Here is an 18471-nt window from a genome sequence, read left to right on the forward strand (position 1 = left end):
TTGTTGAAGACGTGGTGGGGGCAAGGGTCGGTTGGTGATCCGGAGTGGATGGTGTTCATCGTGCGGATGGTGTCTTCGGTGCTGATCGGGGTCCAGTTGCAGAGGGTGGTGGTAGGGGGCGTTGGTTCGGTGGGTGGGTGCGTGGTTGGTGTGCCGAAGCTGTTGTGTATATCGGCGATCTTGCGGTGGAAGAACGAGGCGAGTGAGTCGCAGAGGTCTTGCGAGGGGGTGATGTCGTTGTTTCCGGCGCTGGGGTTGGAGAGCTCTTTGACAATGCTGAAGAGTTCCTTGCTGTCATGGGCGTTGTTGTCCAGTCGTTCTTTGAATGCTGTCTTCTTGGTGGTGCGGATCAGCTGGTGGTGCTTGCGGGTGGCGTGCTTGAGGGCGGTCATGTTGTCTGTGGTCTGGTCGTGGCGCCAGGCTTTCTCGAGGGTGCGGCAGTTCCACTTGGAGTCCTTGAGTTCGTCGGTGAACCAGGGGGTTTTCTTGCTGCCGGGCCTGTTGGGAGGGTTCTTTAGTGGTGCGAGGTCGTCGGCGCAGGCAGTCAGCCACTGTGTGAGGTTACTGGCTGCTTCGTTGGGGTCCGTTGTGCTGGCGGGAGGGTTCTGGCTGAGGGAGGTGGTGAGCTGCTCGGCAGTGATCTTGCTCCAGTTCCGGCGAGGAGCCTGTTGTGGGTGGTGGTGGGTCGCGTTTCTCCTGCAGCTGAAGTGGACGCAGCTGTGATCGGTCCAGTGAAGTCCGGTGGAGTGGCTGAAGGAGATGTGCTTGCTGGCGGAGAAGACGGGGTCAAGCGTGTGGCCGGCGTAGTGGGTGGGAGTGTTCACCAGTTGCTTGAGTCCGAGGTTGGCGAGGTTGTCCAGCAGGGTGGTGGTGTTGCTGTCATTGTTGTTCTCCAGGTGGAAGTTGAGGTCTCCTAGGAGGATGTAGTCCAAGGAGGAGAGGGCGTGCGGGCTGATGAAGTCTGCGATGTCTTCGCTGAATTGTGTGCATGGTCCCGGGGGTCTGTAGATGAGGGTGCCTCTGAGGGTGGTCTTGGGGTCGGTGTGTATCTGGAAGTGGAGGTGTTCGGCGGCAGCGAGGGTGTCGTTGGAGTTGGTCGAGATGCGGATGGTGTTCCTGTGTACGATGGCGATGCCTCCTCTGGTCTGGTTGACGCGGTCTCGCCGGATGATCTTGTAACCGTCCGGGATGGCTGTGGCGATGTCGGGCGCTGAGGAGGCCTTCATCCAGGTTTCCGTGAGGAAGGCGACGTCTGGTGATGTTGTGTCGAGCAGGTTCCAGAGTTCGACGGCGTGTCTGTGGACGGAGCGGGTGTTGAGCAGGATGCACTTGAGGTGGTTGCTGCTGGTGCTCGGCTTGGCGGGTGCGTTGCAGGTCCGGTGGCAGGTGAACTTGCAGGCTTGGCAGGTGAAGGGTCCGTGGGTGCGTTTCGGGGTGGCTCTGTAGCAGGCGGGGGTTCGGCCGGTGTTGAGTGCGTTGAGGGTTGCGGCGTCGTAAGTCCGTCGTGAGGTCTGGCGTCGTCGGGACCAGGGGTCCTGGCGCTGGGTGCGGTCCTGGCGCGGACGGGCGCAGACGGGCTTGCCTTTGGCACGCCTTCAGCGCACAATCGGCGCACCCGCTGCGCGGTCGCTCTAGGGGCGACATAAGAGGGAAGGAGGGGAGGAGGGGTCAGCAGGGAGGCGATCATAAACCCCTTGTTTTGTCCTCACTACCAAAGGACTACAAAGTGCCTCACCTTGCACTCATATCTGTCAGGATGATGGATTTCAATTACGATGTACAATATGTTCCAGGTGTCAAAAACACTGTTGCTGACTGTTTAAGTCGTTTGCCATTGCCTGATGTGGGCGAATCTACATCAGATATTGAGTTAGTCTTTGTAGCAAACATAAAAGAAGAAATACCATGCATTGCCCAGTCCGAATGGTTGTCAGCCAAGTAAAATGATACCATTTCATGCGAAGTGAGAAGGTATGTCAAAGATAGTTGGCCCATCAGAAAAGATGTTCCCACTCACTTACGTACCTTCTGGGAGTTGAGACACAAATTGACAAATGAAGGAGGTTTTATTCTAAGAAACGGAAAAGTCATACCCCCTTCTTGCCTTTGGTCCAAACTCCTTGACATTTGCCACGAAGGACATTTAGGCATTGGTAAAACTATACGTAAAGTTAAAAAATCCTACTGGTGGCCAGTATTAGACCTTGAAATTGCAAGAAAAGTAAGAGACTGCTCTGCGAATGAGAATTCTGACAAATATCAACGCACTTTTAGACCACCTTTACAACCTCTTTCCAGCCCTAGCATGCCTTGGACCAGATTAGGTATGGACATTTGTGGCCCCATTTGGGAGAATGGTGAACAGTTATTTCTCATTGTTTTAATTGATCACTTTTTAAAATGGCCTGAAGTAGAGGTTGTATGTAAAGCTAATACCAGGACTATCATGCATTTCTTGCAGAAGTTAATTTTTAGAGAAGGTTTACCCAAGTGCATTGTGACCGACAATGGTCCACAATTTGCCTCTGAAGATTTCAGAAAATTCATAATAGATAATGGTATCATTCATAAAACCACCTCTCTGTACCACCCGGATGGTAATGGTGCAGTTGAGAGATTTAACTGAGTCATAAAAAGCATTATGCAACTTGCCAACCACAATGACATTTCTTGGAGGAAAGAATTGATGCACAACCTATGGGCTTTCCGAGTCTCACCGTCTACAGTCTAGAGGTAGAACCCCTATCACCCAAGATAATGTGGGGTGGTTGGCACCCAAGAAGGTAGCTTGGTCCACTGAAAGGGTGAAGGAAAAAGTGTTACACTCTTGACTAGCAAGAAGTATTATGATTCCAGACTTGGTTGTAAACCTGTCAGCATTCGCATTGGTGATAAAGTTAGAGTGAAAAAATAGGTTTTATCAAAAAGGGACAGAGTCACTTTTCACAGCCTTTTGTTGTCAAGAAAATCTTCTGCAATTCGACTCTCTTAAGTGACGGAAAGATTTGGCATTTTTTGTCCTTATCCTTGTGCAGAGGAGAAGGGATTGCAGCTCAACAGCAAACTGGTCCTGAATATCACAGGCCCTCTACCTCCCTTAAATACGATTGGCTTCTGGATGATGACTCCAGCAGGGATTGCAACCTTGATGATTTTGTAGGCAGGTCTTCTAGTAAAATGATTGTTCCCAGTGGTGACGTTGTTCAGATTGAGAAAAGAGGTAATTCTCCTAGTGAGGAAATGGATGTTGAGACACTACATTACCCCATCACCAGTAGAGAATTTAATATCCAAAACAATGACAATGCTAACACTGAACAAGGATGTTTCTTCCACGGAAGGGAAGTTGCCATTAAGGCACCTGTGGTGAGCAGGCACAGCAGAGAAGTCAGGTTACCCACAATTTACGAGATTTTATATGTGACTATCCACCCTCTTTTTCCTTCTATATCACATGGCTTACAGCCATGTTTATCACCCTTATTTGCACATGCACACTTATGGTACCCCTATTTTCCTCCATTGTTTCCTCCTCCTCTCTCCCCCTTCCTTCACTCCCAGCCACCTTCTCCACCCTTGCATTTCTCTCTGTTTTGTTGATAAAAAGGAGATGTGTTATGTTATTGCCTCGCGTTCTTTGTAAGTGCCTCACGCTGTCTTCCTGGTCGCGAGCACTTGCCCAAGGTTCTATGACGACCCTCCATTCTGGAATAGAACCTTGGGCATGGGCAGCGGTTGGAATGACAGTTGAGGCAGATTCCTGGTACTGAGAAGACACGCATCCAGGTGTCAGGGCATGTATTGAATAAAGACCTTTATCTTACCTTCTTCGCTTTATTGGTCTTTACAATTTGGTCAGATCTCTGGCTGGTGAAAAAATTGCATATATTGGCAATAGTAGAGGTGTTTTTTTAGTCAACCCAAATTACAAAGGAGATTTCTATTGAATGGCTAGACTTTCTACTGAATTAAATGCTTTATGCATTCTAATTTACGAATTGGCAATAAAACAGAAAACATTAAACGGGCTTCCTATTTAGTTTAAAGAATAAAACAATCTTAGATAAAAAGGTGATTGTTTCTAATTGTTTTTACTTATTCCTTTCTTTACCTATTTATGTAGCTCTTCACTTTTTTGGTTCAAAAGATATAAGGTGCTTTCTATTGAGGGGTATCTTTGCAGAGCCTGGAGGTATCTGAGTTGCCAACCGTGGAGTAAAAAAATGGACTGTGCTTAAATATAGGGCCTCATGTATGGCATTTGGCATAGGGCAGGGCAGCAAGGCAGCCTGCTGCGCTGCCTATGCAAAAGTAAAAAGGCAGGAATGCACCATATTTACGCAATACGTTGCATTCATGTGCTCTCTTCCTCCGCTGGTGCCGTTTTGGCAGCCTAGTGCAAACATAGGCATTCATTCTTGCACCACGGTGCAAGGATGTCTCCACTGCACACAGGATTGTTTTTGTGCAGGAAGGGGCACATTTCTGCACATTTACATCACTTTGTAAATCTGGGGCTGCATCAAATTCCATGGATGTTACGAGGGGAAACCCCACTGCAACGCTAATGGAACGCCTCCGGGTGCAGAATAAGGTGACGTAGTGATTTGCGCTGCGTCGCCTTACTCATGATTTATGAGGCCGCTCAAAGTCATGCAAGGTGGCTTTGCGTGGCCCCAGACATCTTTATGAGAGCCCTTCATCACACATGTACCACTTTACGTGGTGCAAAAGTGACGCAGGGCTCTCATAAATAAGCCTGGTAGTTCTAGTTTTGGCTGATGTGCATATTTTATTAACTAGGCTATTGATTAGTGGTAGATAAATCATTTGTTTTTGATGCCTCGGTTTTGGATGACAGAAAGAGTTTCTTATTTAAATTTGGTGAAGTTTTAAAAATATAATCAAACTGGATGTAGCTGCGAGGACGGGTAGGGTGCCTATGTTGAGCTGCTGACTGCCTGTCCTTTGCCTTCTCCCACCATACAATGTAAATCAATTGATTGCAAATACCTCAAGCAATTTCTGGAGCCTGCAAAAAACAAGAAACCCAGACAAGATGGAGCCCGGGGAGCTCAACTTGACAGATTAGCTTGGCATCACATCGAGCCTACCTTGTAGATCTAAGGTGAAGTTTGTTGAGAAGGGGGTGACTCCCAGCACCTATATCTTTAAATTGCCGATACGTGCTCACCTACTCTGGGGCTGCAGGATGATATCGATCCACTTCATACGTAAAATGGTAGCATGGTCTTTCATAGTGCCAGGTTTAGTTCATGTGTATAGGGTAGGATGGGTACTAGAAATCTATACAAAAAAGATGTCTTGAGCAGAGGAGCCTAGCAAAGGTGATCCATTATGTTATGTTGTGTTGGGTTGACTTGGTTGCACTTGCATTGCGTCCACTCTGACCTTATTATGACTTTTCAGTACGGAATGGGACACTGTTTCCTTTGCTTCTTGACACTTGCTCTTTTGTGTTTGAGGCAACGTTATGCAAGGAAGCCAAGTTAGTGGGTGTGCGATTTTGAGAGCATGCAATTTCAGGAAAACACAATTTTAACTATTCAGTACATCTCTTTTTAGAACAGACCTCTTGGACCTGCATGGACAAGTCAAGTACTCCTTACCTCTCTCCCGTCTTATTGCCACTGAGTGTATTGGTTTCGATTTCCCAACAAGGAAAGGACATTGAGTTATTGTAATCTGGAATAATCTGGAGTTGCTCACCCACATAGGTTTCCAGCACTATTGAAACTCTCCTAGAAAATGTCAACATATATATTCAAGAAAGAGTATTATTAAGCAGTCCTTTTTATGTTCGATAACTAAATTGTTATTAGGAGTTACTTATTTGCTGTACAGCAGCTTGGGTGCTCATTTAGACTCTGGAGGGCAGCCTTTCCTGTCTGTGGAGTCCTTGGCATCCATCCATAGAAGAGGACCACCCATCATATTTTTAAACCCTCAGCTGATTGGCAGGGATATCACTGTCTATATATATAGTACTTCCCACAGTTTTAAGGATGTACTTTAGGCCGAGCAGTATGACTAGTGAGCAGCATGGTGTTTTTGCCCTGAAAGGTAGTTTTTGGAAAACAAAACAATCAGTAGCTCTGATGCAAAATGAGTTTTCTCCCTACATGGTGGAGCCTCTGTCAGTTTTCCCTGTCCAGGTTGACCATTCCTCTCTTGGCAAACCTTGACAAAGACACTCAGTGATGAACAAATGCCCCCCATCCTCCCTCAGGTAGTGGGGGCTATCAGCACCATGACCCAGCGATCCTTTGGCTGACAAACTGCTGGATATGGGATTCCTCTGGAGCACCTACTGAGGCTCTGTCATCAGAGACCTTGCACTTCTACCACCTAAATGGGGAGGAGGTACTGTGTGTTTGGTAGATGACACATCTGGCTTCTCTTTTTGAAAGATGTCCAGATCCGCAAAGACTGACTGAGATCTTTTCTTTTTTACATCAGAGAAAATTGATGGAGTCTCATGGTGGAATGAAACACTTTGTCAGTTCAATTTAAAAAAGTAAAGATATGGTCAGTGTGCAGCTTCATAGAAGGGTAGCAAGCCATTGCACTGCAAAGCACATCACAGGGACCTAAATTAAGGCTGATGAAATGATTATTGAAGGGTATGGTAGCTACCACTTGGCAGTAGACAGAGATTATGCTGAGCATAAGCTACCTTCTCATTCTGCAAGATGTAGCATTGATGAGTGGAAGTTCATGTTAGCAAGAACGCCCTATTATAGTAGTCCCTGTCCATGATCAATGACTGAAAGATAGGATCTTACTTTAACAGAGGGCCTCCAGTGCCAATAAAGCCTCACCTCCTGCTACTGCTACAAAAGCCAATCATCATGGTGTATCTAGTGGTAAAAGACTATATAGACACCTGTAAGTGGAGTAGTGTGGCTCACTGGTTAGAGGCGGCAGGCCTGAGAGCAGAAGTCAGCCCGGGACCTGGGTTCAATTCCCGACGCGGCAGGGTCGTGGACCTTGGTCAGCGGACTCGATAATTCTCGCTTCGGTGCTTACTCTAATCAGGGGTTACACTCGGCAACTCTGGGCATTAGCTTGCCTAATCTCCACAACGGCCCCACCAATTCCGGGGATGCCTGGCTCCACCTTGGGGACTCCCAGCAAGGGACCATCCCACAGGGAAAGCCAGGACGGGTTCCCCAGAGTTATACAGCGCCGGGACGCCCCGTTGCTGGGGCAGCTGTGCGCTTTACAAGTATACTACATTTACATTTACATAATAGACCAGTCTTTGCTGGTCTAGTCCGGTGTGGGGTATACACACCAGTGGGTCATCACTAGGCCTGGGCGGTGAACTCCGCTCCACTCGTGGAGTTTGCAGAGTTTTCCACACTCCGCGTTACGCGTAGATCGCAGAGTTCCCACAAACTCCGCTTCACGTAGCGGAGTTTTTTTCCTCGCTCTCGTACACCAACACCAAGTTGGCGAGCGCGAGCGAAGAATATCAACTTCCCGGCGAGGTTTTTCCTCGTTCAAGATCGTCAACATCAAGTAGGCGAGCGCGAGGGTGGAAAGATTTCTCAACGCGGGGAGGTCAGGTTTCTCATTGCGAGTGGTTACACATGCTCGCGACTGCTCAGGTTGAGAAACTGCCCGTTCGCGTTGAGAAAGCTGCCATTCGAGTAAAAATCTACTTGAGCTGCAGAAAAGGAAAGCCTGCGCTGTGCATGGTGCAGTTTACGATGATCGCACAGTGCCGACAAGCATCCAGCACTGTGCAATCACAGCGAACAGCATTTTTCTATCAAACTCTGCTGCTCGCGGAGATCCGCGTAGTGCGGCAAAGTTTTTTTACTACTTTGCGGAGTTTCGTGTAGCGCAACTCGGCGAACTCCGCCCAGGGTTAGTCACCACAAAGCACCCAGCCCATGAGGAAACACAAGCCCATATTGGCTTTAATTCCCAGCAAAATTGTTATGTTAAAGATGAATATGTTTATGTTAAGGCTTGTTGGGAGACAAATTGGGAACTGTGTGAGCTTTTGGGGAGTTTTATGAGTGCCTATTGGCTGTTATGATGAGTGCATGTTAGGAGTTTGTTGCGGGGTATTCATGAGTTTGCGGTGGTTATGAGAGTTTCTTCTATATGCTGGTCTTTTCTGATCTCTCTTAGCTCAGCATAGGTTTGGCAATCCCTGTGTAAAAATCTACTGGGGCATGTAACATTCTGTTGTGGTTGTGTATGGATCTACTGGAGGTATTTAGCAGTCACCAAGGCTTCCTTGAAACTCTGTGATAGTCTGTGTTTGGCTTAGTGAGGATCTGTTGTAGGCAATGTGTAGGTTAGTAGGTTATGCTGTTTATACAGCACAAATGCCGGTCTGAGTGCCCCTGCAGTATAGCCAGTAGAGACAGGTCATGTGGTTTGAAAAAGGAAGAACATGTTTGTTTGTAAATTAGACTCTGTGATATTGAAACAAAAGATCCTGCAGGCAACCTACAGTTAATATATGCTTTGTTATGCCATTTTTTGTCAGCGCAAAGTTATTATTTGTTTTTCCTAGTAACCCGCTTGCCTACAGTGATAATTTTATCTGCATGATTTTCTGTATTTGTTAGGTTTGTTGGTTGGGCACCACCTGACATTGCACACATATATCTGTATCTCTACTGGAAGGTACATAAACATTGCATGTAGTTTGAAAAGATACACTAATACAATGATATATAAATAAAAGGTAACTGACAAAGCCTACTATTTTGCTGCAAGAATTCATACATTTGATTCGATATGCTTCATTACTAGTTTAAATATACTATACTTTGGAGCCATATTTACAAGAATTATTCTAATATTATAGAGTGGTTATTGAAATCACATTTTAGTATAGGACTGCAACATATTTAATATGGAAAATGAAAATTAAACAAAGGATCTTAGTGATGTTCACAATTTCATTGGAGATCATTCACTTGAGACACACCAATGCATAGACAATCTTCCAGAGATCACCATATAAGTTGCTTTCTCAAATGTCTATTTTCCAGCTGATTCTTAGGTATATGGATCAGTGTTTGAAATGTCCCTTTCTGCAGGGTGACCCCCAAATTGTTTGCCCCACCCCCTTTTGCTGAATTCGTTTTTGTTGGCTTTAGGACTCTGAGCACTTTAACACTGCTAACCAGTGCTAAAGTGTATGTGCTTTGTACTTAAAACATAGTTATGAAAAACAATTGGTCCTTCAAACAATACAATTCAATTAACAATAAATATAGACCAAAATCAGTACTATATGGTATTATAGATGTCCAGCCGGACACTTAATTTAATGGATCAAGGTAATTAGTAGTGATCAGACACAAAGTGATCGAGTGGGACACAGTCATGTATCCTACAAGAACAAACAAAAGACATTCACAAATGAACACACATTTTTTCAGGGAAAAGCTTTTTGCCGATACCAATATTCTGGGCAAGCTTTTGAGTAAACAGCTGTTGCACTAGTTTTAATAAATCAGTTTAACGTACAAGCTGGGATTCTGCTTGTGATCTACTTGAAACCACTTTACGCTACCGGCTGTATGTGTGATCGGCACCCAGCCAGCGCCCTGCTAAATTGGACACCACTCGGCCAAACAAAACATGGTGGCGCCGCTTTTGTCATTCAGGTTTTCATAAAAAACACTTTTGACTTTTCACTTACAACGCTCATCTGAGCGGTTTCTAACCACTTGTATACTATTCCTTGCTCCCCTAATTCACTGATCCTCCACGCTTCCGATTCAGGCAGCGTATTACTTCAGGCTTGCTAATTTCCTTGTCCTTATGATGATCCGAGTATCTAGTTATGGATCAAAATGTCGTCAACTTTCTAAACAGCTTGCACGTTAAACTGATTTGTTAAAACTAGTTAATTGAATTGTATTGTTTGAAGGGCAATTGTTTTTCATAACTAGTTGATACCCAAGGTCCTTTCTATCTTGCGGGTTCCCTTGTTTACACTAAACTGTACTTAAAACATGGCAACATTGGCTGAGCCCTAATTGGCAACTTTAATTTACTTATAGGTCTCTAATAAAGTACACTAGCTGTGCCCAGGGCCTTTAAATTAAATTCTACTAGTGTGTCTGCAGCACTGATTGTGCCACCCACATAAGTAGCCCTTCAAACAAGTCTCAGGCTTGCCATTGCAGTGGCTGTGTGTGCAGTTTTAAACTGCCATGTTGACCTGGCAAGTTAACCCTCTAGCCAGGCCCAACCCTTCCTTTATAATACATATGTCAGCCCTAAGGTAGGCCCTAGGCAGCTCTAAGGACAAGGTGCAGTGTTCTAAAAAATTTGCAATTTCAAAAAGGGAAAATATAGATATTTCAAGTTTGGTATTTCTGGACTTACAGTTTAAAATCACAACTTATGGTAAAGTTGGATTTTAAGTTGCTGGTCTGAATTGCCACTTTTAGAAAGTTGGCATGTTCTTGCTTTAACCATTCTGTTACTCAGCCTGTCCCTAAATATAAGTCTGTCACGGGTGACAGCGGGGCTGTGTGCATTTGCTCCAGACAGCCATATTCAAAGGGAACTTAGCTGTGACTGATGGGCCATCAACATACTGATGGACCATCCCAGGGAGGATGGGAGGGAAGAGCTGAAACTTCCACCTGCATAGGCTGTGCCGGTCCCCACACAAAGGGATGCATACCGCCCTGTACTGAGTCTGGAGCCAGGGGTGGTAGGGCAGGGACTTCAAAGGTCTCTCTTTGAAGTCTTCCCATCTTCAAAGGCACAACTGGGTATAATTACTGGACCTCAGACACCACCACTTTAGAACACTTCTGGAACTTTAAGACATTCTACCAGAAAGATGGACTGCTGTGGTGCCAAGAGGGACTGTCACTTTGCTGAACTGCTTTGCTGTGGTGGCCTGTTGCATCTTGCCTGGGAAGGCATTTCTACATCCCAGAACCAAAGTATCTCCAAGGTCATGTTGGCTTTCCTCCTGCTGCACAGTAATGCACTCAAATCCTACTTAGATCATAGGACAAATATGACCGTCACCTATGTCAACTTTACTTTTATTTGCTGATCAAACACAGAATTACCCAATACATCTCTGCTGTGGTGGTTATACCAGAATACAGCCTTTTAGAGACATAGGTGCTACTGGCATTGCTTTAAGTCCATAAAATCTTTGCAATATACAAATTATTTGTGGTCAACATGCCAAACTCCTTTGGGTGCCTACGCAACGCGTGGACTTGGGAGCTGGTAACAATAACTGCTGATGACTGGCAGGAAGCCTTTTTCTTTCTTTTAAACTTTCTTTGTAGTTTTTAAACATATATCATGACAATATATAAAGATGCATTGTACAGTGCATTACAATATAGTCACAAAAGTCTCCTTGTGGTCAAGTGCCTCGATTTCAACTCATTTTATGGAATAATACACTTGAGCATACAGTAATGACAGGGTACTTCGTATATAAACATATATGGCGATATGCATGGACAAGCCAGGGGCGGTAAGTGACTAATAAATAAGGACAGGCAGCCTAGCCCCATTTGTCGATAGTCGGTAATCATTCGTCCATCAGAACCAGTGAACTTGGTGGACATGTGTCCTAAATGAGAGGACTGGTGTTGGTGTGTATCTATGTTGTTTCTGTATCTGCAGTAGGTGAGAGAGGTATATCTTCGGAATTTTGTGATAGTAGGTATCCTTGGAGAGGTCCCGATATGTCTTTGGGTTTTGAGGCATGCAGCAATAACTCAGCATAGGTGGTGAGCTGTTCTTGGCAATATGTTAGGTCTGCCAGACATTCTTTAAATTTCGGGGTTTGGCCCCTCCCCCATCTGCATGCCACTCTTCGTTTGGCTAATAATAGTGATATAGCGAGGTATTTCCTGTGAGTTTTGGGTATTTGCGCCACGTAGCCTAGTAGTGTGAGTAATGGGTCGCTTTCTAGTATACTGTCAGTCATTTTCTCGAAAATCTGTTCCCAGTACTCTTGTATTTTTGGGCATTCCCATGCTAGATGTAAGAATCCCACCCCTGATTGTTTGCACCACTTGCAGTTATCAGTGTCTGTTAACTTGAATTTGTGTTTCCTAACTGGTGTATAGTATAAGCAGTGTAGATACTTATAATGTATCACTCGAAGCCTACAGCTCGCCGAGATCTGTGCCGTTTGTGAACAGCAATATTGACATTGGTCGTCGGTTGTTTCACGCCCTAGATCCTCCCCCAATGCAAGCAAGATGGGCTAATGATTCCTCCTCTGTGTGTTCATATATTGTTGTATAAGCCTGACACTAGATGTTTTCCATCAGTGGATCCCAACATTTGATGCAACGGAATGAGGTTTAGAGGTTCTTGTGGGAAATTAGGGATGATCGATCGTATTCCCTGCCTTAGGCGCACATATAGGAATATGTCCATAGGTGTATGTTGTATTCCATGTAGGAAATGTTCCATAGAGCGAAATGTCCCTGCATGAAAAAGGTCACCACATGTGTCAATATGCACTTGTTTACAGAGATCTAGGAATCCCTTCTCTTGAAATAGTGATAGACTAGGGTGAAAGTCATTGGGAGTCGAGGGGAGTAGAGGACGGGCAAGGCCAATAAAGAGGTTATCTGGTTCCATGCATCAACCGTACTGGTGATAGTGGTGGGCGGTGTTGTGTATGTACGAGTGGGCCCATATATCAGGCCATTCAGTGGTACTGGGTCTGCAAGCCAGTCCTCTACAGCTATTTGTGGCATATAACGGGGGGATGTATCCAATAGTAGGCGTAGTGCGCCTGTGCACACAAAAAGTATATTTCAAGGTCAGGAATGTCAAATCCCCCTTGGTCGTATGGGCGTATTAGTGTCGACCATTTAAGCCTTGGTTCTTTCCCTCCCCAAAACAATCTGATTAACTCAGAGCGCAATGTTTAAAAAAAATGACGTCCGGGATGGTAGGGGATATTCAGGAAGAGATAGAGAAATTGCGGGAGTATGATCATCTTTATAAGGGACGCCCATCCCGCTAATGAGAGTGGTAATGAGATCCACTGTGTAATGTTGGTATTAAGTCGTGTTATAGCCGTGCAATAGTTTGCTCTGATCGTTTCTTCCTTATCTCTGGTGATCTGTATGCCAAGATATCGTAGGTCTGTGTCGCACCATTCCAGTGGGAAGTCAAGTTGGAATTTAGTTACTGCCGGTGTGAGGGGAAAGACTTGCGATTTTTCCAAGTTGATGTTAATACTTGACAACTTGCCAAACCTTATGAATTCTCGCAGTATAGGGTTTATGTTTTGTTGGGGGTCTCTGATGTATAGCGTCATGTCGTCTGCATATAGTGATATTAATATTTGGCGTAAGCAACAACGGAATGCCTTGTCTTTGTGGACCTGTCGTAATCTGGAAGCCAACGGTTATTTATTGGACACCCCTGCCGAGTGCCTCTAGAGATGGTTATCGGCTGGGACAGGTGGCCATTATTCAATATCTTAGCAATGGGTTGATGGTATAATAATTTAATCCAGAACAAATAAAGAAACAGGAAACCCATTCTCTGTAATACACCAAATAGGTAATCCCACTCCATTGAATCAAATGCCTTGGTGGCATCTAGGAATACTGCCGCGAGTGGGGATTCGGGTGCTACTGTTTGAATCAAGGAGAACAGAGTTCTGAGGTTGTGGAACGTGTTCCTGCCTTGTACAAATCCTGATTGGTCGGGAAGTATTAGTTTGTCCATTAGGAGAGTTAGGCGATTGGCCAATATGTTTGCCAAGATTTTCGTGCCACAATTTATTAAAGATAATGGACGGATGAGTCGCAGGACTCAGGGGGTTTTCCGGGCTTCAACAGTGACGTTACTGCTGCTTCCCTCATCGAGGGGGGGAGGATGCCTACCTCTAGGGATTCCTCGTATACCTCTTTTAACATTGGCGCCATGATGTCAATGTAGCTTTTATAAAATTCTGCTGGTAGGCCATCGGAGCGTGGCACCTTCCCGTTCTTTAGTTGCATGATGGCTTCTCAGATTTCTCTGATTTCATCGATCTCAAATGGGAGACTTAGGAATTCTCTTTGTACATCACTAAGCCATCCAAGCGCTATTTCCCCCATAAAATCGGCTAACTCTAGTGTTCCGTGTCTCTGGGAAGTATATAACTGTCGGGGTCTGACCAAGGTGCCTGCCCAGAAGATTGACTACATCTCCCAGAATGCCTAGCGTGGACTGGGACGGATTACGAAAGGCATAAAGACCTATGGGTGACAGCGATCAGCGCACGTGATTTGTCCTTTGAGTGTCTGATGTTTGCGGACGCCTTGTCCCCGCGGAGTTGCTGGGGAAGTGTGGTTCGTCTGCTCCGTGGCTGCGGAGTAGGTTGCGTGTTGGTCGTTGGAACCAACGTTACAAGGCAGTTACCGGCTGGTGCTGTCAATTGTTTTTCCTGTGAGACGCGTGAGACGCCTGGATTGCCCCCTCTGCGTTCTTGCGATAGATGGATATCTTCTGAGGTGAGTCGCCGGAGACGCCTGGATTGCCCCCTCTGCGCTGTGGTAAATAAATAATTAATTACCGGTTCTATTTTTCAGGATACTCTATAAACAGATAGCTCAATAAATAAGAGTCAGGATTCGAGGTATCTTGAGTCACAGGCTTTAATCAGACATAAAGGACAGGAACAGGACAGCCTGCATGGGAATAGGATGGCAGCTGCCGGGGACAGGATCTGGGAGCATAAGGGATAACTTTCAGTAACAATACATTAGTATATATACCAAAACAAATACATTACATTCAATACAGTAGGCGTAGCAGTAGGCGTGTTTCGTAGCAGTCGCGAAAGATAAGGGCAAAATGATGTAACAAGAAGGCGTGTACAGGGCGTATACATAGACATGTGATGTAAACGTAACAGAATATGTCATAAATGGGGCGGAAACATGGAGGGGGCTACCTGAGCAGCTGGGACCTCTAACCTAGTGGTGCGCGCAAACGGGCAATGACGTGTTACCAGGGAGAACTGGGGGCTATGACTTCTGCGCTAGAAGAGGAGACTAAAGTCTGGAATGTCAGAGCGACATGTACCCAGGGCCTATCTGGTATCTGGTGTTTAGAGTACATGTTGATAGAATCCAAAAGTTATCAGGGCAAAGGCTACTTGATACTAAGACTGGTGCATGCATAATTCTACATGTATTGTGTGTGCGAGGAATATTCTATGAATATTAATACAGTATTTCTCTTACTTGGAGACATAAAGGCTAGACCATGACGGAAACTATTGATGCGATTCAGTAGCTTAGGAATGCAGAGAAGGAGGGCTGGACTGATAACTAGAAGCATAACATACTTTTGGCAGACTGAGAGGCAGAGCCAGGCTGGGCCGGGCACTGCGAGGCATGAAGTAAGCGAAGGGTCAGGGATACAGGTGGGGGCTGTATCGCTCCTCGGAGAGGGTTCAGGAGACAGGAGCTGAATCTGAGTCCGGGCCCTTTTGAGGCCTAGAAACGGGGACAATTCAATGAATTAACGTGTACATTGTAAAATGTGGCAACGTAGGTTTACATAGGCCTAATATTCGTTGTTTTCACGAAGACTGGAAACTGGCATACTAGAGATGGACACAACTGTAATTGCATCTTTAATCGATCAGAGGGGAATACATGCATATCGATCATGCACATATAACATAGGATGGGGAACACGTAGGCACATACAACATGGCAAAATTTACTTTTCCACATTCCCTCCTTGTGCCCTACGTTTCCATCAGGAAACATCAATATTCATGATACCATCTATCATTTCATATAGCATCATTTGCTCGTCTCGAATTGTCTTGGAACGGGATTTAGGACTAGGAATACAAGAGGTAGCACAAATGCCGCAAATCGCAGGGCCACATTGTATACAGAGGCAGCAACTGAATATGATCATTACTGCAATACCTAGGAATGACAATACTTTCCATCCCCAGGCAGATATGATACTCCAGAGCCAACCGGACCATGTCCAGGTGCCTGGATTCTGGTGTAACTGATGGGCAATTTTATGAAGTCTGGTTATAGCTGAATAAACAGACGGCGCGTTATTAGGAATGAAAATGCAGCAACTAGATCCGATGACTCTACATGCTCCTCCTCTATCGGCCAGTATGACGTCAAGAACGAGACGATTTTGGAGCACGACAAATCTCATAGCAGATTGCTCTTCAGTTAAGTTACCTAGAGCAGAAGTAGTCTCATTCACTACTGCTTCAAGGGTTCTGGTTAACCTACGGATTAGCTTACTATTCTGGACAGGTCCTATAAAGAAGAAGAAACCTTTATTGAAGTCTTGATATTGTTCTAGAGTAGTTTCAGTTTGATCGATAATTGGGGACTCGATCTCTCTTCTATGTCTGACGTGTACTAGATGCGTGTTTCTGTGATAATCAGATGGGGCTAGAAAAACTGGTGGCAGTAGGAAGGCAATGTAACATGTTCCATCCCAATCGAGGGGCAGACGAACATATGCGGTCTGACCACAAACAAAATAAGAATGACGTGAGGCTTTGAAAATAGATTTCCCACTGTCACTATACTCGACAGTAGTAGTACAATCACTATGTCCTACATGTGCGGAACCATTCTTTCTGACACATAATTCGCCTTTGACTGGTAGTACTGAAATAGCAGGCAAATCTGGAGTAGTATCGGACTGAACATTCAGGACCATGAAATTCGAAGAATAATTACCTAAATCATATACTTCATTTTCTAGATCTAACCCTGTTCTATGGGAGAGACCTTGCTTGTCTGAGAAACATGTTCTATTCAGAAGGGACATATCATTGGAGGATGACGTTAACGTGGACCATGCTCCACACGAACCATTATGTGAAAATGGATAAGGAAAGAGTGGCAGAACTCCCTTTGGCGTCTGGAAAGGGGGGAGTCGACCACACACCCAACAATTTGTGGCATTGCTGGTCTGGTGTGAATAGTGTAACATTCTGATGAATGTATTATTTCGCATAGCAAGACGATAGGATAGCTCGTGAGGAGGCAGATCACTAAATGTGTGCTCTACTGCAGCATTAGAAAACTTGTTTATATGTGAAACTGGAAAACATAAATGTAAAGCATAACTTGTGCAGGTAACCATAAGACTCACATATAATAAAAAACTTAGAACAATGATACATCGTATAGAGTTTTGACTAACTCTCTCACTATGGGGGTCTATCTCATACATGTCAAGAACCTGTCTAACCGTTTCACCCGATAGGGACTTAGACAATTAAACTGGCTGACTTATTTTACTAGACCGAAGTTTCTTTTTATACTCCTGTTGCGGAGTTTCCTCTAACAGGGGAGGCTTGAGTTCAGAGTCTGTTTTTAGGCAGTCTTTAGAAAAAGTCTTTTCCTTAGTAAATGTCTTTTCTGGTAGTCCATGGAACTTCTTGATGTGGGACAGGTGGACCCATCCCTTCCTGCCCTCTAGTTTGGCCGCGGTCCTTGTTGTTAATAATACCAGGCGGGGCTCCTTCCAGCGGGGCTCCAGCGGACTTGAACGATCAAAATTCCGTACCAACACGAGGCTTCCTGGAATGACTTCATGCGGTTTCACCTCGGTGTTGTCTGGAAATGCGGCGGCAACCTGTGAACGACAAGAGTGTAGGGCAGACATCAAGGAAGCTAGGTAATCTGTCAGCATATTACTGGAAACATCTGTAATACTGCGGGGTCTAGGTGTACCCCACATGTTTGGGGGGCGGCCGAATACGACCTCATACGGGGACAGACCTGATCTGGAATGTGCAACCATCCTCATGTAGAACAGAGCAACTGGCAGGGCAACTAGCCAGTCTACACCTTTCTCTTTACATATTTTTGCAAGGCGGATTTTCAGGGTTTGATTATGTCTCTCTACGAGACCGGCTGCTTCAGGATGGCGCACACAATGGAACTTCCACTGGTACCCTAACAGAAGGGAAACATGTTTCATAAGCTCGGATGAGAATGGCTGGCCGTTATCAGAATACACGACCCTAGGGAGTCCATAGCGGGGAAAGAATTCACGAACCAACTGCCTGGCAGTGGTCGCGGCTGTGTAATCTGGGACTGGATATGCTTCTGTCCACCTGGACAAAGCGCATACAACTACGAGGACCTACTTGAAACCTCGACATCGCTCCATCTGAATATAATCCATCTGGAGGACTTCAAAAGGGTGGTCAGGAGGTTGGAATCCACCTTGTTCCACCGGGACACTTTTACCTGGATTGAACTGACAACATATCATACAGGTACGGACTTTCTGCTTGGCTGCAGCTCGTAAGTGCTTGTTGAACCAAAGGTTCTGAATACTGTCTAACATAGCTTTTTCTCCTAGATGTGCAGGACTATGTGCGGTATTAATAATGACTTGAACCATAGAGTCGGGGAGAAACCATGTGGCCTTTCCCTTCGTCAACCATCCTTGATC

This window comes from Lissotriton helveticus, chromosome 9 (assembly GCF_964261635.1).
Source record: "Lissotriton helveticus chromosome 9, aLisHel1.1, whole genome shotgun sequence".
Classification (NCBI taxonomy): Eukaryota; Metazoa; Chordata; class Amphibia; order Caudata; family Salamandridae; genus Lissotriton; species Lissotriton helveticus.